This window comes from Pipistrellus hanaki, assembly GCF_964339955.1.
Source record: "Pipistrellus hanaki genome assembly, chromosome: 2".
In the NCBI taxonomy this organism is placed as follows: Eukaryota; Metazoa; Chordata; class Mammalia; order Chiroptera; family Vespertilionidae; genus Pipistrellus; species Pipistrellus hanaki.
This window is the reverse complement of record NC_140504.1, coordinates 26,258,483-26,284,069: the sequence shown is the minus strand read 5'-3', so window position 1 is coordinate 26,284,069 and position 25,587 is coordinate 26,258,483.

Here is a 25,587-nt window from a genome sequence, read left to right as displayed (position 1 = left end):
GTCCAGGGTCTTGAATATTGTGGCTGCTAAAGGAATGTTAGGCTACTGTAGAAATATTATAAAGTATCTGATTCCTATCCAGTGACTCACCTGCTGTTACCTATCTTAAATCAGAGCTAAAGTGCATTGGCTTTTTTGTGTAGATGAAAGAGCTGTGGAGAGTTAAGTATGAGAGAAAAAAAGGTAGAGATGTGCAAACCTTCCCCAAAAGTTTAGTGTTAAAACCACGATGTTTGATAACATTCATTTGCTTCTTATAAATTTGTTTTCCCTCACCAGTGGGCCATTTTCTGTGTTTACCCATGGCAATTTACCCAGAGAAAAAGACACAAAGCTTTTTTAAAATGTGTTTTAGACAGATAATGATTTTAAAAGCAGAGAAAATATATCTAGTCGTTGAACAGGTGTGTGCTTGCAAAAGGGAAATAAATGAACCTTTTAAAGCACAATTTTTCATCAAAATGAGTTTTACTTCTAAAAAATGATGGCAATATACCCGTGGATACTTAATATATATTCATTTGAAAGGCATCCTAGATTTTTTTCCTAGTGATCAATTACTTTGTCTTTATTTTTATTTTAGAAAGCCAAAGAGAGAGGAGGTCATAATTCTTCTGAGTAATACAGACCAATATTTAACTACTTGCTCGAATTTCACAGCTCTGGGTGAGAATAAATATACATTCAGATTAGTTCCTTATTTGATTTTTAATTTGCACAACAAAGGTTTGCTATGTTAGCTTTCTGCATTATGCATAGGAAACATATTTTACATGACTCTTACCTTATTGGCAATACATTTTGAATCTTAACATGTGAGGCCTACAGATTTAATAGAGATATTAATTGTTTATAGTAGATTTTAACAAAAGTCAAATTTAATTTAATGTTTAATATGAAATCTATTGTAGGCAGCAGTTATAGAGTTAAGCCTCGAACTGACCTGTTGGCAAAGCCACAAACAAGTCCCAGTTTAGATGGTACAGCCCTCTTAGCATAATTAAGTTTGACCTTATGACACTCCCTAGATCCTTCCTGGGTAGCTAATGGACTGTGGGAGGTGCAGCAAGTGCTGCCACAACAAGTGAAACTCACAAGAACATTATAACTATGGTGACCACTACCTTGTTTACCTCTGGCTATAAAATAAAGGCCCAGCTTGCCCTCTGGATCTTTCTCTGTGGCCTTAGCCAGGCACAGGAGATCCACCTAAGCCCAGCTTATTCTCTTTGTCTGTCTTTTCTACATCATTCGCCACCCTCCCTTAGGCTCGCTGATCTCTTGGCTGAGCTGGCCTGGCACAATCTATCAGCATAATTTTTTTTTTGCTGAATTGTCTGAATGCAAACACAGACTCTATTGAGAGTAAGGTGAGATTAGCATACTATGAAAACAGTATTTTAGCCATAGCATTTAGGAATACCAGAATTCTTCCCAGGAAAAATACATCCCACAACTTTCTGGAAGGAGGTAAGTGAAGAAAACAATGACTAGTTAAACAAAAGAACATTTTTTTTACAAATTGGATCTCTGACCCAAAAGTTATTTGTGCTAATGAATTGTGTGGGGATTTAGTAGAGTTTATCCCTAAGGTAGATACACTAGTGGGTGCCATCCTGTTGAGCCCAGAAATGACATTTAGAAGTGACAAAAAGCAACACCTCTTAACTGAGGGAAATATGAAGATAAGCAAATAGAAAAGAGCTCTGGTGCATTTGCCCAGCATTGAGTGGGCCCAGATAATCTGACAGGTTTATCTCCAGGATTAGGACACCGTCTTCTGATGCAAGGGAGAGGGAGGGAGAGGTGCAAAGAGAGAGAGAGAGAGAGAGAGAGAGAGAGAGAGAGAGAGAGAGAGAGAGAGAGAGAGAGAGAGAGAGAGAGAGAGAGAGAGAGAGAGAGAGAGAGAGAGAGAGGGAGAGAGAGAGATTGGGGGGAGAGGAGCCTGGAAGGAAGGGAAGAAAAAAGATAGGAAATAGAAGGGAGAGAAGAGAGGAGAAGAGGGGAAAAAGCTGTGTCCTTACCATTTTAGAAACGTGGAAAAGAAGAGAATTAGGAAAATAAAAATTAAAGCCTGCTTGAATGCTCCACCCATAGAAAACTCAGAGGAGTCAGTTAGCTAGGTTGAAATAGTCAACCCTGAAAATGGTCAACCCTGTCTCCTTGGGTGAAGGGAGGAACTGGGGCAGAACTGCTGGTCTGAGGTCTGTTTTGAGGGAGGGGCAGGAGGGAAAAGAAACCCAATACTAACATCCATCTTAATAGAGAAGTTCATTTGGTTTCCATAAAATATATGTTTTTGCCCATCATTTCTTTAGATTCATAAGATATAATTTTAAAAATATTTTTCCCACTAGATATCTAACCTCACAGAGGATGTACTGAAATTTTGCTCATTCACTCAACACTCATGGAGGATGACATTTATTTTTTGAGATGTTTAAAGAGGAAATAATTTGAATTCTGCCCTTGAAGGAAATTGTATTTTATACATTGTCCAAAAGTAACTATAATAGAATATAAACTATGAAGTGAAAACTATCTTTAAATATGTCTTGTTCAGGGACACTGAGAATTTGGAGAAACTAAAAAAAAAAAAAAAAAAAAAAAAAAAATACCAACAGTAGCTTTCACTGTGATTTTCATAAAGTAGTATCTAAAGTTTTAGAGTGCCCTTTTTTAAATTGTATGAGCTCAAAGCTCATACAATACTTTTTGAAGAGAAAAAAAGCAAAGAAGTAAATATGCACCTGCATGATTCAAATATTATGCATCAGCTCCAAAGCTCTAAAACTAATTAGAAATTTTGTTTCATGACTGCAATTAGCCTTTAAAAAGATGGGCATCCATTAACACAATTTGGTAGTATAATGACAAGCAATTAGTTATAATTGTTCTATTCTGGAAAGAAATAGTAATTGGAAGTAGATGACTTGTACAGGCATTGAAAAATAAGCTTGCTAACTTAATTTAAAAAAAAAAACTCATTTTAGAATCTTCCTCTTTGGATATATATGTAGAACTTGAAGAAAATAAAAAAAATTTTTCTGCTTTACTTCTTTCTAATTTACTTTATCTACTCTTCCCCTATCGTCTTCATCCTATGAATCCTAGTTTAATCACTTACATTCCCACTGTAAGATAAGAGAAAAATAAAATATCAGGGTGCTTTCAAGAACCTAGAACCTCAGAAAAAGTCCCTAGAAGATGGAATTAATTATACTTGAGACCATGTGAGCAATTAGTTGGAAGTTACAGGAGGCAGATTTCACTTCAATATAAGGCAGAACTTCTTAAAGATTAGAATGAATCAAAAATATTTTTAAATGTTTATAATTTCTCAGCTTGTTCAAATGTAAACTAAAATCCTTTATTGGATGTTGTAGAGTTGATATGAGCTGATCCACTGAGGGCTTTTAAAGAGTTGAACTAGTTGATATGTGAGGTTTATATTTTTTATGCATTGAATGAGCTTCTCTCACTGAAATTCTTTTCTAACAAAGGAGTTAATTTGCATTGTGTCCCCTGTTGGAAAGTTGTAGTATTTATACAGTTTACTCCCTGCCACCGTTCTGAATTGAGCCATTTAGATCATCATGAACCTGCACACAGGTGTCATTCAGAGGAAAAAATGAAACAGTCACAGAATTAAATGTGAGATGCCAGGTGGCTTTAGGACATTCTTTTTATGATATCACTCCCAGTTTATTGAAGAAAAACAACATGTTTCAGAAGGATGAATGTGCCTAGAAGTTTTAGAATGGGAGTTTAGTATGATTCAGTTGTATTAAATAGAATATAGCTAGAAGTTAGCCCTTTTTGGTGCCTATGCACAAAATCCCCACAAATAAATCTCCATTGTTCACAAGAATTTTTTTATTTCCAAACACAGTATGTCTGCCAGTATACTAAAATACAATATAGCTAAGAGATGCAAGGAAGTGAGCAGATTTATTGGAAGTGATAGCTTATGATTATTGTATATGTCACCCCTGATGGCTACTAGAGCTACTGCCACTGCAATGATTAGATCAATTTAATATTTGGTTTAATAGTATTCAGTTCATTGGCCTCCCTGCAATCAGTGTCTGGCTTAGGTAGGCATCACCAACTTAAGTCTATGCCCTCTGGCCACACTACCTTTAGAACTGTGTCTCTTAGGATCAGAACAGCCCTAGCTGGTTTTGCTCAGTGGATAGAGCATTGGCCTTCAGACTAAAAAGTCCTGGGTTTGATTCCAGCCAAGAGCACATACCTGGGTTGTGGGCTCAATCCCCAATAGGGGGTGTGTGGGAGGCAACTGATCAATGATTCTCTCTCATCATTGAGATTTCTATCTCTCCCTTCCTCTTGAAATCAATAAAAATATATTTAAATAAAAGAAATGTGATAAACATCTAGAGACCCTTATTTATCATTGAGACTAGTCACCTTTCCTCATAGCTAATCAGCACCTCCTACCTTCCACATATGAAACCCATGATTTTCACTGCCAATGAGAATGTCTTTGCCTGTATGTAAGAGAGAACTCATTTCAAGCTAGCTTGAACAATAAAAAATTTGTTGGCTGTCAAAATGCCTCAATTTTTCATGCCCTCATAACTGGTTTCTATTTCCAACACTGTTGCTCTAAAGTTTTTAATATATCTCACCTAAACTATTGAAATTTATCCTGGTAAGTTTATCACTCAAGTTATAATTTTCTATAATAAACATTTATTCCTTTATTCAACATTTGGAGTGCCTAATGTGCTATTTTTTTGGGAAAACACATCAATGAATAGGTTAAATTGTAGTCCCTAAATTTAAGGAACTGTATTAGTTGAGCAAGATCAGTCTACACTATAGCATCAAATGAAATCACAGAGTTTGATGACATAGGCCTATTCTCTCTTGATATAATCTCAGTAGGCTGAGTGTGGCTCCACTCACATTCACTGCAGAACCTAGACTAATTGAACAGCATGGAACAGACTCTATTTAGAAATTTGCCTGCTACTGTGGCACAAGGGAAAAAAAAACGTGTGACAAATCACAATCTAATTCTCAAAATTTCTGCACACACATATATCACACTAACTTATATTGCACTGGTCAAATCAAGTTCCTTGACACAGCTGACATTACGGAGTAGGGGAAGTATTTACTGCTTCCAGAAAGGGCAATAGGTGAGGAGTAAAGCAATCAACCATATGGCCTTAAAATTTAGAGCAGGCATCAGCAAACAACAGTCAACAGTCTGTCACATGATTTTGTAAATAACCATTTATTGGGACAGAACTGTAACCATTCATTTACATAAGGTTTATGGCAGCTTCTGTGCATTACAAGGCAGAGTTATATAATAATGACAGAGACTATATGGCCCAAAAACCTAAAATATTTAGTCTTTAATCCTTTCCATAAAATATTTTTCTACCCTGATCTAGAGAGGCAGAAAGATACTTGCATGAACATTTAAAATGAAGTGTGTCCCACTTTCTTATTTATCTCACGATTGAGACCTTTTTGGGGGGAGAAGCAGGTATGATATAACTTTTTTAAAAATTAAGTGGAGGAATTATTAAGAAAATGTTTAAAAAATATAGAACTGCAAAATAAGCATGAATTAAAAAGTGAGGAAAGATTTTCGAAAAAGATAATATTTGAAGTGAGCATTGAAAGGAGTAAAGTTTTCTCAGGGGAAAGTACTGCAGAACTAAGAACAAACTTGAAAAAACAAAGTTTAGGGTATGCTAAAAAAAATGGTGAGTACTTGTGATGAATTATGGGATATAAAACTGCCCATGGAAACAGTACAACCTGCTGCTACCTGCAATATCCAGCTCAAATAGTATTCTTTCTAGAAAGCCCTCACAGTGGCTTCCCATAATTTAAAGTTAAATTATGTGTACTGCCTTCTTTAGTCATTCAAAAGATTTTTGAGGGAAGGGATTGTAACTTGGTCTTATTAGAATCTTAGTTGTAAAATTTTACAAACAGCATTCACTCATGACAGAAATATCCAGACAGATATTCTTATTTCTTGCTAGGCTCCATGGTTAATCAATAAACCATCTTGAGAAAACCTTAGTTCTGAAATGAAGTTGATCTTTATAAAAAAAAAAAATACAAGGTCATAAGTTGATCTAGCTGTTAACCTTTCCCTACATTTTGCAAGCATTTAAATGAAATTGTGTGTTTTTCTCATTAGCATCTAGAGAAGGCAGGTTTAGAATAACATTTATTAAATTCTTTAAAGAAAAAGAAGTTTTACCATTATAATTTATTTGCTAAGTATTTAATGAATATGGCCTAGGACCTAACAAATTTCTATTGTGTGCAAGTCGCTAATGAACGAAATAACATTTAAAATGAATGCAATGTGCACAGCTTAAAATGACACAAGGCATTTCTGATGGTTTCTTTCTCTTTTGATGGATTCAGATATTTAATGCAGTACTTACAGAACAAGGGGCTTATAGTCCTAAGGGTAGACCAGGTGAGGTGCTGGTGCTTGGAAGAGACCTTAGATTCCTTATACATGTTCAATTTTTATCCCATCATCTACAGATCTCTACTAATCAATGTTTCAATATAGTATTTGATGTATACAATTTCTAAATAAAGATTAATTATATGTGTATACTCAAAATTTATTTATTGCTAGGTTATAGAATTTTTAAAAACTGGAAATCACTGATTTAAAGGAAAACAATATATATCATAAATAGCAATTGTTAGTCATGCATTGCCTGTGTTTATTAGCTTTTCAAAGCAATGGTGACTGCTTCCTTTCTTTACAGATTGCATCTACACTAATAAAAGAGAAAAAAATGCAAAGTGACCATCATTCCGCTACACCCACCAGCCAATCAGGAGCAGGTATGCAAATTAACCCAACAAATATGGCAGCAACCACAGAGTTGAAGCAAGCAGGAGGCTTGGGTTGCCCCTGGTGATGGAGGAAGCCAAGCTTCCTGCCCAGCCTGGCCAGGCCTGGCCTCTTCTCAAGGCTATAAAGTTTAAATTATAAAAGATAAATAAATCCCAGATACCTGCTTCCAGCAGGCCCTGGCCTCTGCTCATGGAGGCACTGAAAAAGAAAGAAAGAAAGAAAGAAAGAAAGAAAGAAAGAAAGAAAGAAAGAAAGAAAGAAAGAAAGAGAGAGAGAGAGAGAGAGAGAAAGAAAGAAAGAAAGAAAGAAAGAAAGAAAGAAAGAAAGAAAGAAAGAAAGAAAGAAAGAAAGAAAGAGAAAGAAAGAAAGAGAAAGGAGGGAGAAAGGGAGGGAAGGAGGGAGGGAGGGAGGGGCTGGGAGCTTGAGTTGTTGGGGAAGGGGGGTGGTGGCCATCCTTCAAACAGCCATCAGCCCCTTACCCAGGCTGGCTAGGCACCCCAGTGAGGACCCCCACCCTGAAGGGACTGTGGCCAGCTTACAAACAACCATCCAGCCATCAGCCCCTCACCCAGGCTGGCCATACTCCCTTCAGGCTGGCCTGATCCCTGTAAACGGGGTAGTCAAACAGCCCTTGAGGGGTCCCAGATTGGAGAGGGTACAGGCTGGGCTGAGGGACACCCTCCACCACTCATGCACTAATTTCATGCACTGGGTTTCTATTTAAGAAATTAAGCCTGTGAGTGACAGAGCAAAGATTCAACTCTAAGTCCTGTGGCTCCAATGTTTAGACTTAGCTGGCAGGATCTTCTATCATTACTTCTTTTTAAAAAGTCAAACTATGATGAATTAATATCATGTTGACTTCTGAAAAAAGACAGAAGAGTTTGCTTGTGAATATTCCAGGAAGTGGGGCTGCCCTCTACCTACTGGGACTTACACTCTTAGCTCTATCATTAAGTCCTTTCAATTTTGAACTGTGCTGTCTTCTTGTTGGAGGATCTGAAACAAAGGAGGAAGGGAAAGACAGCCATCATGTTAGGTGACAATGATCAAGAAAAGCTCATACTTCGCTGAAACCGGTTTGGTTCAGTGGATAGAGCGTAGGTCTGCAGACTAAAAGGCCCCAGGTTCGATTCCAGTCAAGGGCATGTACATTGGTTACTGGCACATCCCCCCCGGTAGGGGGTGTGCAAGAGGCAGCTGGTCGATGTTTCTCTCTCATCGACGTTTCTAGCTCTCTCTATCTCTCTCCCTTCCTCTCTATAAAAAAATCAATAAAATATATTTAAAAAAAGAAAAGAAAAGCTCATACTTCTGACTGTAATGTAAAGGGTCATTGAAGCAAGGATCTGGCTCAAATCCTTGACAAAGAGCTACCCAGTGATAAAATGAATGCTGTTATAATCCCCAAAGTGTGAGTAGTTGGCTAGGCAACTAAAACTCAATTTGGAAGAACTTGGGACTTCAGCTTAGTTCAGCTTAGCAGACATGGATACTTAAATCCTTTCCTCAGACTTTAAAATAACCACATCTTTCTGTTTAAAGTAACCCTGTGCTACCAAAGTCAATTACACCCTGGCTCTTTATAGCTTGAATGTCATTATATATATCTACCTTGGACTCAATCCAATAGGCTTAATACTAGAAAATAGAAGAACCTCACTTTTTACTTCATTCTCACATAACTCTAGACCACATCATGAATTTTGAAGACAGATTTATAGTGAAACCTCAGGGTATATCAGATTTCAGACAGTTAATCTTAATACTATTATTGTAAGGCATTCTTTGAAGGGAGGCAAGGACTGAGGTGGGGCTAAAGTGTTTTATAAAACCTCACATATAAATTAACAAAAAATGACATATAATATTAATTATCTTTATGACTGGAAATGTGATTTTTTATGAATATTGTTAAAATGTCCCGTTAAACCTCCTCTGACGGTAGAAAATATAATTTTAAACTTCAAAACATTATTATAGTTAAATATAAAAGCAAGTGTGTTGCCTGTTTTCATTTAGGCAAAAGCCATATGAGAATTCATTATCACAGAACATGATATTTTGCTCTCAGAGTACAGTCATAAGGGAGACAATTGCTGTCATGAAATTTATGTAGTAACAACAGAAATGAGAATTTTTAAAATATATATATTTTATTGATTTTTTACAGAGAAAAAGAGAGAGGGATAGAGAGTTAGAAATATAGATGAGAGAGAATCATCGATTGGCTGCCTCTTAAACACCCCCTACTGGGGATGTGCCGCAACCAAGGTACATGCCCTTGACCGGAATTGAACCTGGGACCTTTCAGTCTGCAGACCGACGCTCTACCACTGAGCCAAACCTGTTTTGGCAGAAATGAGAATTTTTATTTTGACAGCTTTTCACTGTATATCAGGGGTTGAAGAGTCAAATAGTGTACAGACCTCTCTCTGGACCATAGTTGCTGTCATGGGAAAGGCAGTGTGAGAAAGGAAGGTAGTGAGAGCTCTGCCTTCTGTTGAAATGGGATGTAGATGAAGGACTATAATCAGAGGACAGGAATAGAACCTACAGGTGATTTAAACCTTTATGCCAGAGATTCACACTGAGAGGTGAGATGACCTGAGGTCACTGGGGACAAATACAGGTTTGAAAGCTCAGGTGCTTGTTTATATGCCTTTAATGCCCATAAGTACACCAATAGTGGTGCTGGGGATTAGCTGGCAATAAATAGGTCATCATTTTACTTGGTGCAAACTCTGAGGTTGTTTAGATTCCATTATCATCATTAAGAATGTTCACAATAGTGACAAAGGAATAAAAATGGTTTATTCTTGGCGGGTTTTCAAGCTCTTTCAACCACTAGAGTAGATTGAATCAATTGCTTCTTTGTATTCATTTAATGGTGCCATGTGGCCCAAAGGAGTGAAAATAAAACCAGAGAATAAACAGCTTATGAAATTGTCACATGGTCCTTGATGGGATTGTATATTTAGGAATTTTTAAAAGACATAATATCTTTTAAGCATTCTGGAAGGAAATGCGTAGGATGTAAACATCTAAAATGAAACATCTTTGTATAAGTAAAGTCACATTATAAGAGGAGCCTAAAATTTGTACAGCAATTGTAAATTAACAAAGAAAAGAGTGTATTAAAGATTTTTTTAAAGGCCAAAATACAACAAACCAGTTCAAAGTTCTTTATGTGAGGTTAGAACCACGAAATATCCAATGAATAGTAAATGTGATAAATATTTTGAGTGAAGTTAAGAAGAGAACAACTGTTAAACGTATATGAACAAACTAGGTATAGAGGCATGGATGCATGATACAGAATAAAAAAAAAATCTCAGATGGGAGAGGGGTGGAGGGAATGGGAAAAGAATAACTGAAGATGTGTGCATATTTGCATAACCATGGACACAGACAATAGTGTAAGGAAGGCCTGGGGTGGAACAAGGGTTGGGTAGAGGGGACAAAGAGGGAGGACATATAATACAGTCAACAATAAAACAAAATAGTGTGATATTAAATGCAGTATGAAAGGTGACTTAAGGCACTGGAAGTCTTACCATTTCTGGTAATTTTGGTAAAATTCACAAGGGTTCCTCTTGAGCACAAGGGATTGTAGTGGAGTGCACCATAGACTGGAGAGACCAGTCAGAGTCTCAGTTTAGTTCTCAGCCAAGGATAAAGGCTGTATCTGAGGTATCGTTGCCAATTCTTTGAAAGACATGAGATGGTTTTTGTTCATATCTAAAACTGCAGCTGAATACAAAATACAAACATCTTGTCATTTGTCTCCTAATGAGGATGGATAACTTCCAAATCTGGCATAGGACTGGTGTGTATTCCTCACCTAGAGCACAACTCCTCAAAGGAGTGACAGTGATGTTTTCTACAAATGTCATTTGTAAGAAAAGAGAAATATTAAGAGAAAATAAGCAGAATCTAGGAGACTGCGGCTTGCTGAGCGAGCAGAGAACTCTCTGTTCTTTTCTGGCCCATGGTGGACCCTCCGTGTGTCCTGAATGAAAGAGTGAATGACGGCACATAGCCTCAGCTATGAAGAGTTCCCACAGAGAAACAGAACTTGGGAAGAGTTCTGCTCTAGCTCTTTTTAACCACAAAAGTAGATTGAATCAACCGCTTCTTTGTGTGATTATAGCTATGTTTTCCTTTCTACATTTCTCTACTTAAATTCTAATTTGAAAAATTAACGATTTTAGACAAAAGAAAAAACCTTTTTTATATGAAAGGAAACTCAAAGGTCTTCTTAGTAGAAGAAATATGTGGCTGCTTAATTTTCTTTACCTCCTAGTTCTTTCCTGAGGACCTCTGTCTGCTGCTGCCAAAGCTCACTCCACCAACCGTTCTGCCTGGTGAAGCAGACAGCAGCTGTCTACAGAAAGGGTCCCATGCAATCCAGACAAGGAGGGAGATTGTCCTGGGTTCTTTGGAAGACCATGGAGTCCATATAATTTAAATTTTTGTTCTTTCTTTTTTTGGTCACTGTTCTGATCGACAATCCCACCCCTATATTAGAATGTGACCTTGAAGCCAAGACATTTGTCAACTACTTGTGGAGTCTTTCCTCACAGGCACTCAATAAATATGATGAAGTAAAAATTATTGTCTTACAACAACAATGTACATACAATATAGTTGTATTTCCCGTTCACAATGTAGAAAATAGGGCAAACTTTTCTGCCAATATGATTCTTATGTTTATAAAAACTGGTGATAATATTAATTTGGAAGATAATAGATTTTCTTTTCTCTCTAATGTATAACATTTTGGTATGTAAATTTCCCTTTTTGCCTTGCCCAGGCACCATCTAACACTAATCCCTCTAAGACCTGACCAGATGAGGCGAACCACAACATGTACATATAATGGTCCTATGACCCCAAAATAACAAAGATTTGGTTTTAGCTTAGTAACTGGATGTTCCAGGAAGCAGGTACATTGGCAACCTTATGGCATTTAAATCTGTCAGTGAATTGTCTACTAACCAGAGGGTTTCAATTCAAATTAGTCTTCTAAGAATCCTGTTCAAATTTGCAAGTTGGTAAGGGTCCCCCAAATCCTGAAAGGAAATGTTCAAATCCTGAAGGGAAAAAAAAAACAAAAAGAAAAGCAAGTTGTTTATCAATTTTTAAAAATAGTTACAAATGAATAATATGTTGTATATGTTATTTAAAGGAGTAGTTGTCACCTTTTTTTGTCCTCTAAAATACACATTCAAACACTCACAATTATGATGAAGCAATTCTCAAGGTAGTGAGGATCAATATCCTGACTGAATACTGGTTCAAATGCATTCAAGGTCGGGGGTGCAGAGCGAGGGGTGAGGGGTTGTTACAGAAAACAAAACGGAAGAACAAAGCAGTACCAGAGAGATGGAGTTACATTTATTACGTGTGGGTCCAGAGGAAAATGTCTCTCAAATTTTGAGCCCCAACATGCGGGAATTTTCCCTATTTATATATTTTTTACTTCTTTGTCTCCCAAATATGGGGTGTTTCCAGCCCCTTTTGCAAGTTCTTCAAGAGCCCCTGTGTGCTGGGCCTTGAGACCTCAACTAGAGGCATGGCCTGGCAGCAGTACTGATAACCTTGTCTGGGGAAGGTTTAATGGCCTCTCTGAAGTGGGAGTAGTCTTAGCAAGCAAGAATTTACAGAAGCCAAATAGCAGGGTTAAAAATTTCAAACAGCAGTTTTTATATAAGATGGATGCTTCAGGGTGAGGACAGGATTCTCAAACAGATTCTGAAATTCTCTAAGGATGGAGAGTGAAGGGATAAAACTCTGTTTGGAGATTACTAATTTAAATGATTCCTTACCTTTAGCCTCCTTGGAAATGCTAAAAAATCACATTTATAAAAATTCCAGAGTCAGATATCATCATCCAAAAGATAAATCTATAATTTTGTTTCAAAGCAATGAGAGATACATACAATACCTAAAGTTCAGCAATGTCAGGATAAAATATAAGTTAGAAAATAAGCAACATGTTATAATGAAGAAAGGTTAAAAATTAAGAACTGGAGAAACCCAAACATCATGAGTTTTAGAGAAAGCTCCGAAGAGAAGCTTAAATATTTATTCTGGTAATTTACCTTAAAAAATGTTATAATTTAACCAATGAAGAAAATAGGCTTTTTCTTTCTGCTGGTTTCCAGTTCTCACCTTGCAGTCTTCCCAGTTTTCTTGTAGCCACGTTTCCCATTTGTGGTTTTCAAGGAGTGTTTTCTATGGAGGCAAGGCAGACTCCGGAGTGAAGAGCAGATTTTCCACAGAGGGTCCTAGGCAAAAGTCATTGGCAAGATCAAAGAAGTAGGTTTAGGGCAAGAGCACTGACATCTTCATTTCGTATTTGACCAGTTGTTTTAAACTTCCACTTGGATTGAGGAAATCATGAGTTGAATCATATTATGGCCGAGTAGTGTGAGCAGTAACAAAAAGTTAACGTTTAACCCTACGTTAATTATTTCTAGCCCAGGCAAATGAGAAAAAGCACCAGAAAGGTGACTTTAATCTTTGTATAATTATATCTTTGGGGAATGTGAAGTTTCCAGACTTTTCCTCTCTTGTACTCAATTTAATTAGCCAACTGGTCCTATCAGTTTTCCCCTGGAGAATTTCCCTTCCTTGTCCATGTCCAGACCCTCATATTTTCCTACCTGAACTGGAACGTTCCCTTAGATCTCCTTGTTGGCAGTGTTCTCTCCTTCAAAATAAATGATGTAAATTATCACCCAGCCTTCTGTAAAATACAGCTTTTACCATAGGACTCACATGTTCAAAATATTTCAGAGATCAGTCAGTCAGAAAAAGCTAAGAACCATGTGATTCCACTCATGTGGGATATTAAACTGAAACTCATCAAGACTGACAACGGTATGGTGGTTATCAGATGGAAGGGGATGGGGAGGGTAGAAAAGGGTAAAGGGAGCCAAATGTATGGTGAGGGAAGGCTATTTGACTTTGGGAGGTAGGCACACAATGCAATATACAGATCATGTATCATCAAAATGTACACTTGAGGTCTATATAATCCTATTAACCAATGTCACTTCAATAAATTTGATTTTAAAAATTTCAGAAATTCCTAATTGCCTGTCAAATAAAGATGAAAAAGCTTATCAAGCAAGGTTTCTGCATTCTTACCCATCTCCATTTCCAAACTCATTTCCCACCGTTTTCCAACATGATCGTCCTCCACATTAGGTTGGCCCCAAACTCCCAGGGTTAGAGAGAGGATACCTTGCTTCCAGTCTAGAGTTGGATACTATGTAATTGTTTGACTCCAGGTGCCCAATTTTAATTTTCTGAGTTTTAGTTTTCCATATCTGATAAAATACAAGGAAGACTAGAATCAAGGGCCCAGCATGAGCTTAATTGGGTGAAAAATATGTTTGTTTCAAGATAATAATGTTATACAAAAATACTGATTTCTAATACTTTTCTAATACCAAAATACTATTCTGGAAAACCAACATATGCTTTCTTATTGCCATAAACCCCTACACTCTTGTGCTACCCCAGACAAACTTCACTCTGTTATCAAGCCTACCAGGCCCTGAAAGTAATCCTAACCAAAATAGTTTCAATTTTCTGACCATTCTAGCATATTTGTATTTCTGGGAGTCATATCTAGGAGCCTTGCACACACTTCTAACATCCCATTTATCTGGAATGCATGATTTCCCTCATTTCAAAGGTAAAAAATAAAATACACACACACACACACACACCCCTGAAAGAGAATGGTGAAGACATCAGGGACAAGCTTCGTTTTGTGGCAGATTTGTCTGTGCTGTCATGGGAGATAAGAGTTCATTCATGGGGGATTTATGGGAGGCAATGAAAGAAAGACTCCAGTATTTCATTATTTTGACACAAACATCACTTTTTTTTTCATTAGGCACTGGTGGAAGCCAAGGTGTAACCTGCCTTTTCAGACATTTCTTTCACAATGAACTGTACTATTGCCATCCAGGAAATTACCTAACTACGTACAACAATGGCAGAATCTCCAGCAATTTACAGATGAAATATTCTTGTGTTAGTAAATTGTCTTCTTCATTGGTTAGGATGATTGGAGTTAAAAGTCATAGAACCAGAAAACCTGGAACAGTCACCTAATTGGCTGGGGACATCTTGAGCTCTATTGTCTTCAATACCCTTCACCAATGGCAACCCTCTTTGTGCAATAGATGTCCCAGAGTTTATTAAACTCTGCCCTGTATTGGTTGTTTGACTTCTATTGATCTTCTATGCTTTCACTTATTTTTTTAAAAAGCTTTTGGAAGTTTCTTTGAATTTGGAGATCATAGGCCATCTCCTCTGTAAAGCGTTGCATTAAATTGGATTTTTCCTTTTTTCACTCAGACTTGTTTGTAATTGAGGGTATGTCTTAGCAGCTCAGAACTGCAATCTGGAATGTCTGACAGCCCAAAGATGTTGGCTTTCCCCTGCTATCTCTGAGATCATTCTTGGTCCCCTCACTGGATTTGTAACCCATAACAGCAGTGACTGAATTAACTTGCTGAGGGATTTTCAAGCAGAAAGCACTTATCCTTTTTAAAATAATTCTGTCAGCAGTTTGCTCTTTTGCTTCCTTTAATTGAGAGGAGTTAAGGCAGTCTTGCACTGGCCACCGCAGTCTTGGGAAATCGTTGATTATCACACACCACATAATAGTTCTTTTCTTAGAAACACTTCCTGGGTGTACAGCCAGGGTAGGTGAGCCCAATTGAAATAGTTTTGATGGGTCTTTCAGGATCTACCTAAGAGTAAGGTAATTCTTGTCAGGATGCTTTTAAATATCACTTGTTCTTCAGCACACACTCTTAAAATTAAGGGCAATGAATGGGGGACATCTTTTCCTCCATAGTTTGAAGTGATGGGATTTTCCATCCCTTGCTCATTCCTTTTACAGCTAGTCACTTGGGGGAGAGATTGGGTGTCGTGAATGTTCTCTGATGGGAAAAATGTGCTTTATTTCTGCACAACAATGATATCCTCTGCATGAGTGGCCCCTGTGGTCATTATGTGGGATTGGTTTTGCTGAAAGATAACCTCAGCACATGGCCTGGCTGCTTGGAAGAAGGGAGGCTACCAGATGCTCTTTACACATGCTCGTTTTCATTTTACTCCTGCATTTTATCCTTTGGTCATCCCATCCAATTTCTTCAATTCTGCAATTCTCTCTAAACCTCATTCTCGAACTGTGATCTGAATGCAATTTCTTTTCTCCTCATTTTGCCTGCCACAGTCATCAACCACCTCCCTCACACACAGACACATATAGGCCAGTGTCCTTACTCTACCAATCTTTTGACTTTGGATTCAAATTTCTTCTTCCCTTCTTCCAAACCTCTTAAACAAGTGTTTCTCACTTTAAGGCCCTCAGACAATCTGCAGCAGAATTTCCCCTGTGATAATTTTTACAAATGCAGCTACTTGGGCCCCCTCCATATTAACAACATCATATTGGGGGGTATAAGGCCCAGTAATCTGCATTTTCATACACTGCCCAGTAATTTGCTCGTACACTCAAGTTATGGACCAACTGAACTCAGCTCTCCTCAGCCCCTCCCATGGTAGCTCTGTCTTTCTTTTGCTGATGAATTCCTTACATGTGACACACTGCCTCCACTTCCTCTCATCTCCTTTCTTTCTAATTCCCCATGATTTCTTGCACTTTGAAAAATATTCTCCCTAAGGTCTCCAAAGGACAAATATAAAGTAACTCTAGTTGTATTATCTACCAATATTTTTTTTAAATAGTCATTGTTTAGCTGCAAATAAAGCTGATAGAGTTAAAACATAAGAATATATTGTACTCAAAGTTTCAGAAAATAATACTATTTCAGTCTCCTTTTGTTAACTGAGTTTGATTGAAAGAAGAAAGGCATTGTGTGTGTAAAGTAATGCAATGGTGAGGGTCAACTAGGCAGATGAATAAATATATAGCAACTCTTTCAAAATCAGTATAATAACGGTGTAACTGGCAGTCTGAAAATACAGATGGAAGAAAGCCAAGATGTTTTATAAAGACTGAAGCAGGAATTATATCTAATATTATTTCATCAGCTTATGGATGATGCAAAAGAGAGATGAGAAATCATGGTCTATTATTACATAATTTATAATATGTTGAAAAATATTTATAGAAAACAAGCTATAATATACCTTTACTAATCAAATTATGCATATCAGGGGCTGCAGATCATGGTTCTTCACACTGTCACACTAATTCACTTGAAAAATATGAGGGTGAAACAGAAATATTAAAATCTTAGTTATTTTACCAAATATTGTTTAGTGTAAAAAAATGAGATGACCTGGCTTATTTACTTTCTTTTGATGCTTTAAAAAAAAAAAGTGTAGAATTAAATCAGGTTAGAGTCATCCACTGAAGGTACAGTGTTGTCCCTGATCATGAAATATGATGAATAAACTAAATTTTCAAAAAGATCATTGGTTAAGTAAGTTTTATCTCCATGTGATAGAAATATATGCAACCTTTAATAAAGATGTTTTGGATAATGTTGAATAACATGGAAGACATGCTCACAATATTAAGAAACTGAAAATACTCATGTATTCAAAATTGTTCATACAATTTGTGAAGAAGTATATATGTATATGCTTTTTCAAAGAAAGCATTATTGGAAATAAAAATTACAGTGACTATTTCTGAATAATTAAATGACAGGCTCTTCTTTATTTATTTTCCAATATTTATTATTGAACACTTATTTTTATGATCAGATATTACAATATGCTTTTAAATGTGGCTTCATTAAACTAACAATTCTATGATCTTGAAAAAGGAAATTTTTCTACCTATAAGGAATATATTTTTTCAAGTAATGTCTTTTAATGTACACACACACACACACACACACACACACACACACACACACATATATATATATATATATATATATATATATATATATATTCAGAGCATGTACACCGAGAATACACACATTTGTTATTTTGCCTTCTCTTACTCTTGGGCAACACAGCTGACTTCTTCGAATGTCATGTTATTCTATCTCATGCCAAATGAGGTACTTAAAAGAAGCTGATGGTAGCTTTAAAATAAGAGAGAAGAGAAATCCATCTGGCAGCATACATTCCATTTACTTTTATCTGTAAAAGTGATAAGATATGTGCCAAACATTCAGCTAAATGGAACTCCAAGTGCCTCATGGTGTGTTCGTATGAGTCATCTTAGTCTAATCTAAGTTATGTATTCTTATTCAACTTTGCATCTTCAACACCTGCAACTAATTTATGTTGATGGTAAATGTAGCAGAAATAAATATATGTACCCATTTATGAATCCACTTCATACCACCTCTGATAAATTGTCCTTTAATATTTACCGAATATCTCATGATGAGTCTCATTCCATTTTCCAACAGTTCTAATGGTTAGGTGATCTTCTATTTAAGTGTTTGATAACAGTTGTCATCTTCCTCCTAAGTCATTCAATTACCACTCACAGATCATGGTTTGCAAATTATTAAATATCTAGAAAAGCATGTGGTTCTTGGAAAGAATTCCAATTTATTGAGATTGCTCTTAAAATGTTTAGCCTGTGTTGAATGATATATTTCATGCCTGGTCATCTTCCTTGTTCTAGATAGTATATTACTACCAAAATATGTGCCAAGATCATATTTGGGGGCAATTTTGTATTGTTTAGCACTACTGGGTTGCAGTCGATCTTAATTCCCATTATCTCATGCAGCTTAAGGTAGTTTCAAGGTAACACAAGCAAAAAGACATATTACTAGGAAAAGATAATTATGTTAAATACACATACCATGGATTCATTCTTCTGTTAGCCAGTGCTGTGCACAAATACCAACAAACCCAGAATGTTTTATTTAAAGAATTATCATTAAAACTAGAGGCCAGGTGCACAAAACTCATGCATGAGGGCGGGTGGAGTGGGTGTGTGTGTCTCTCAGCTCAGGCAGAACCTCTCAATCTGGGCCCCCCTCACAATCCAGACTTGCTGGCTCCCAGCCACTCACCTTCCTGCCAGTCTGATCACCCCCTAACCACTCCCCTGTGAGTCTGATTGATGCCTAACTGCTCCCCTGCCAGCCCAATTGCCCCTAACTGCCCTCCCCTGAAGATCTGGTCACCACCCCTAACTGCCTCCCTTGCCGGCCTGCTTGTCCCCAACTGCCCTCTCCTGCAGACCTAGTCACCCCAACTGCACTCCCCTGCAGGCCTGGTCCCTCCCAACTGCTCTCCCCTGCTGGCCATCTTGTGGCAGCCATCTTGTGTCCACATGGAGGAAGTCATCATTTGTGTTGAAATGATGGTCAATTTGCATATTACCTCTTTATTATATAGGATATTTGAAACAATTACATTCGTCTCACAGAGCAGCATTTCACAGAGCTTATGCTTTGCTTGAGCTCTAAATTTGTGTGACTAATACTCACATAAAAAGCATTTCCACTATTAAATAAGTTTATGAGGCTCTGGATTAAACCAAGTTAAGCATTTCTCTTGATTACACAACTTCTCAGAGCCTTTAGTATTCTAATATATATTGTGAGTCTATACTACACAGTGTTCCCCTGAACTTTTAAACATATTTTATTCATTTTTTACAGAGAGAAACAGAGAGTCAGAAACATCGATGAGAGAGAAACATCGATCAACTGCTTCCTGCACACCTCCTACTGGGGATGTGACCGCAACCAAGGTACATGCCCTTGATTGGAATCGAACCTGGGACCTTTTAGTGTGCAGGCCAATGCTCTGTCCATTGAGCCAAAAACAGTTAGGGCTCTCCTGAACTTTTAAAACATAGAACTTTTTATTCTTGGACCAGCATGTGGGACTCTGCATCTTGTAAAGCAGAATTTGGAAAAAAGCTTCCTCAAAAAGAAATTGGAAAGAGTTGACTTTTTAATAATCATTTAGCTTTGATCTTTTATCCTAATTACATATCTAATGAATGACCTTGATTGTCCCAGTAAATAAATAAATATATTCATTTAGGAAATAGAACTAATAATAAAATCTCTCTATATTTTTAATAGCAACACTAAAATATTAATGCTTGAACAATTCTTTGAGATATCCTGAGGATTTGCTAACATGCTTTCAATGAATACACTTATGTTTTAGAGCTATTTAAACAAAACAAAATACTAAGAAGCACAAATTCATTTTAGATTATTGAGGAATACAGTTTCTGGCCTATTCTTAGTTGTTAAGTTTACAGGTTTATGGAAACTTCTTTCCCAACCTGTTATATGCTTTTTGGAATTTGTTTTTTTGCTTCTATCACAGATTCAAGATATCTTAGAAATTATATTCTCACACTACATTGTCTCTTTCTGCTATTTCTTTTTTTATGAGGTATATTGTTGTTTTTTTAATATTGATTTTTTTACAGAAAGGAAGGGAGAGATATAGAGAGTTAGAAACATCATGAGAGAGAAACATTGATCATCCATCTTCTGCACACCCCCCACTGAGGATGTGCCCACAACCAAGGTACATGCCCTTGACCGGAATCTAACCTCGGACCCTTCAGTCCACAGGCCGATGCTCTATCCATCCACCGAGCCAAACCAGTTTGGCTCTTTCTGCTATTTCTTGAGGCTCTTGCTGGGAAAAGAAATTAAGCTAAAGCTGTGTTTGAAAAGAAAGTTTCAATTTTTCAATTGGCATCTAACTGTGCAAAAAAAAAAAAAATACTGTTTATTTTTTTTTAAAGGAGTTATGTGGGTGATTTGGGGAATTCTGACATTGTAGGAACATGAGCCATCACCTATTCTTTACTTATATCCATGTTGGACTATCAATATGCTGAAGTACTGTGCATATTGTTACTTCTTAAGGGAATAGTAAACATTTGTGCCTTAGCCGTTTCTCTTACCCTTCTTAATTCTGACAGACCAATTGATTGATTCATTGGCACAATAAATATTTTTTAAGTAAATGTGCTTTTTCATTTCATTCATTTATTAAAATATATATTGCTCGTTGCTAAGTGTCAGGCACTGGAGATACAGTTAAGAAAAACACGCAATTGTGCTTAAAAAACTCATTTTATATAATTTGGGAGGCAGACATAAATAACTCACCTTGACCCAGTGGAATAAGTGAAACAATTATGAACAAAGAAAAGGAGAAAAAGCACGTATAATTCCACTAAGAAGGGTTAGAGAAAAGTCTTGGAAATGGTCAGTGTAGGAGAAGGAAAAAAAAAATATATATTTTTTTTAACAAAGGAAATTCCAGAAAGAAAGGACATCAATCTTAGACTAGTTGAACTGTGGGAAAAAGGAAGGAATGCCATTTTTGTTTTTGTGGTCATTATCTCTTCTACTCATCCCCTCTGCTGTTCCTCTATTCCAGCTTTTTTCCTTAGTCTCCTTAAATTGGGACTGAGAATATCAATCTTTAATTTCCCCCCTAATTACAAGGGTGGATTTAAGAAGTTTATATACTTATTAAAAAGTGTGGCATATAAGGTAAAGTTCATTTCATAAACTTATCATTAGGTAAAGGGCTTATTGAAAATATTTACGTGGGATGATATTCCAGAACCCAAACATGAGTGAACTGTTCTGACCCTCAGAGAAACATCGACCAGTTGCCTCTTGCACACCCCCCACCGGGGATGTGCCCGCAACCAAGGTACATGTGTGTGACTCACGCAGATCGTAGTGAGATGAGTCAGAAGGACTAATCTGACTGCTTGTGTTTTGACCTGAAGAGCTGTGTGAAAAAAAAAAATGTTTAAAATATTTTATAACTCTTTAAAAGGCTTTAAACATAAATGCTTTTGCATAAGATAATAATAGCAATCTATAATAATAAAAGCATAATATGGAAAGCCAGATGTCCTTCTGGATGTCATTCCAGACAACCTTCAGGATGAAGCCGGGCTGTGAGGGAAGCCTGAGTCTCGGGTGCCAGTGGCTGGAAGGAAGCCCAGGGCCTGGGTGCCAGGGGGAAGCCAGTGCCAGCAGCTGAGGGAAGGAAAGCCTACTCTTGCATGAATTTTGTGCATCGGGCCTTGAGTAAACCATAAGCACCAGTGTTCCCATTTGGAGGAGAAATACATGATACCTTAGGAATTTATCTGGATCTCAAGAACTTTTACATCTTATCATAGTCCCAAGCACATTGTTATGGTTAACAGTTAAGATAAATTCTTCTCAAAAGTAAGGGTATCTATGTAGACTGCATGTCTTAGGAATGTATATATATTGGTACACACAAATACTCACACTCCTTTATGAGATATGAAGACGGAGGTCAATGCTCATACTGGAGTGTTATTCTGGAGGGGCTACGGCGACGTGAGGCACTAACAAGCACATATAAACTCCTTATTGGTTTCTCATTAATTTGGGCCTTAAATTCTCCTGGAAAATTTCCCCCAAATCTCTTATATTTCCTCAAATTAGTGGTAAATAAATGGAAAAATCAGGTTCTTTAATCAATATTACTTTCATTGAAATACTACTGAACCATTTTAACAATCCAGTGCCCTCTGTATTTCCATTTTTGTTTCCTTGAGATATAAAATGTCTTTTCTGGCCGAGACCGGTTTGGCTCAGTGGTAGAGCGTTGGTCTGCGGACTGAAAGGTCCCAGGTTCGATTCTGGTTAAGGGCATGTACATTGGTTGCGGGCACATCCCCAGTAGGGGGTGTGCAAGAGGCAGCTGGTCGATGTTTCTCTCTCATTGACATTTCTAGCTCTCTATCTCTCTCCCTTCCTCTCTGTAAAAAGTCAATAAAATATATTAAAAAAATAAATAAAATAAAATGTCTTTTCTGCTCTCCTGTATGAATTATCCCGATAAATATTCATGATTATTTTTACATGTTTCCATTTCTCTTCAGAAATGATAATAAGTTTTCTGTGATTGGTTCTTTATATTATTTAAGCCAATTTAAAGATAATACCTAAAAATACCTTTTTTTTTTTATTTTGCTAAGTAAAACTAGAAATCACATCTTTACTTCTAGTCTCCCTTTTACTCTTTTTTTAAAAAAATATATTTTATTGATTTTTTACAGAGAGGAAGGGAGAGAGATAGAGAGCTAGAAACGGGAATGAGAGAGAAACATCGACCAGTTGCCTCTTGCACACCCCCCACCAGGGATGTGCCCGCAACCAAGGTACATGCCCTTGACTGGAATCGAACCTGAGACCTTTCAGTCCGCAGACTGACGCTCTACCACTGAGCCAAACCGGTTTTGGCTCCCTTTTACTCTTAATAGATCACTTTTTAGGCTCTAAGAATCTTAAGAGATAGCATTTTATATTTTATGGTATAGTTATTATATCCTTGTAGCAATTTTGCTTTACAAGAAACTACACACCTATTATATATTGAGGTTGCCTTCATGAACTACAACATATTAATTGAGCTGGTAGAGTAGAAGAGTATAGCCATTACATCATATTATACATCTCTTATATATCAAGGTTGACTTCATGAACTACAATTTATTGATTAATCTGGTAGAGTAGAAGAGTATAGACATTACATCATATTCTAAAAATAACATTACTGTGCATTAAAAAGCAAACAACTACGCCCTCATATCAAGGAGAAAACTATTCTTCCATCTATCATTAAATAAAAAATAAAGAATGTGGTCTTATGTGAAAAAAGTAATAAAATATATGCCTTTCATATCTTTCCTATTTGAGCAATTCTTTAAATAATTTCTGGAAATCTCCAAAGAGTGTCTTGCCACAGGAACAAATTAACAAACATTAGGAGAACAATATTAAGTTGTGCAAAATGTATAATTCTTGAAGTAGGTAAATCCTGCTATCCATAACTAGAGTTTTGGCCAACAATCAGGGAGAGAAAAAATGGGGGGAAATAAAATAATATATCAGGAGGTGAACACAGGATGAAAGTTTAACTGGCTTCTTTTAGTTCACTTGTCTTTATTAAAATAAGCTAGCCATTTTATACCAAAACAAAATCAGAAAGATAAGGAGAAACAACACACTGAATTTTTCTTCAATGACTGGTATCTGATGATCTTAAATTCCAGTGATGGTCACACAGTGAGAGGTTGAGTTAATAGAAAAACTTGGAAGTCTCCCCCTCTTGTTTTTTAATCTAAAGTGTGAGAAATGGTCTTATTTTGCTTATATAATCTCCTCTAAGCAGGGCACAGGGAAAACAGTAAGTTCACATAATTAAAATATTTGATGAAAAGATCTAGTTGGTTGGGTTTTTACTGTGTTTTTTCTTGTGTAACATTATAAGACTAAACATACAGCTTCAATGTGAAATTAAATTAAAAGTAACTGAAAATTATCTTATCATCTTAGTTTACATTCAATAACTTTTTAATCTATGCTAGAACACTTTATGCTAGTATCCTGAAGGTAATTAAAGATTTGGTAACACAATAAACAGCTATAATCTCTGCCACCTCCCTCTGCCTGTCTGTCTTTCCCTCCCCTTATCCACCCTCCCCCCCTCAATGATGACTGAAGATTAGTTAAGAGTTTCAGCTAAAGATATTACCTGAGATTTTAATCAATATATGACTAGTCAGATTGTCTTCCAATGTGAAATCCCTTTGTAGGCCCCAGAGTCTAGATTTCTCCCCTCACTTTTTTATATTCCTCCTGAGCACTACATGAGTGTGCAAAGGAGAAAGGTAGTGTGCTGGGATTTTGTGACAAAAACTTCCAAAATCATTCTTCTGTTACTTTTATCACAAATCCCATGTAAAATTTTTCATCGGCTAGCCTTTTTTGGGAGAGAAATTTCAGCAAGGTAAGATAATTTCTGATTTCTTGTGAGAGGGCAGGGCGGGGCAAGGTTAACTCCTGACTTCATTTTGTATTGTGGGTTCGTCCGGGATCCCCAAGACCCTGAGGGACTCCGATCCAGAGAGTCTGACTGGCCCCGCGGTAAGTGTGTGTGTGTCTGTGTGCTTGTGTTAGCGCTCTGGAGGGATGAGGAAACCCCTCGTGTCGGTAGTGCCCAAAGAGGTCTAGATGGACGCATTGCTGGAAGACTACGGGCCGAAGGATTCGGAAGACATTCCGACCTCCTGGGAGGGCCCTTCACAGGCAGGAGAGATGTGGAATCCTCTCCTAGAGGGTCCCTCACATGCGTGAGAGGGATGGAAACCTCTCCCAGGACGAGGCGAGGGGTATGAGCTGATGTCTCACAGGTGAGAGAGATGTGGAATCCTCTCCCAGGTCTGGTTTTAAGTTGAAATGTTGATGTTGGGTACCCTCTTGTTGGTTGTGATTTTCTGTGTTGTGGAGGTTCGGAAGGGCCAATGGCAGACTTGTTGTTCTAGTGAGTGGACAGCTTTCAATGTCGGAGGGCCACCGGTTGGCATGAGGCAGTCGTTTGGTTTTGCTTCCACGGAGTTGGAACACTCAGGGTTAGGGAGAAGGAGAAAATTGGAATTGATAACCATTCCCTTGCTCAAGTCCTTACAGGCTTTGCAGTTTGCTTGTTCCAGATGCACTGCCAGTGCCCATTGCAGACCCTGTAGCCTGGGAACTCAGTGTGGGTAAAGAAATTCACTGCCCAAGGACTCAAAGGGACGCTACACTGTTGTCCTGAGCACGCCCATGGCTGTTGAAGTAGACAGCACCCAGACCTAACTACATGACTCCCAGCTACTGCATGGCCTGAATCCTGGCAACTAGCGGCCT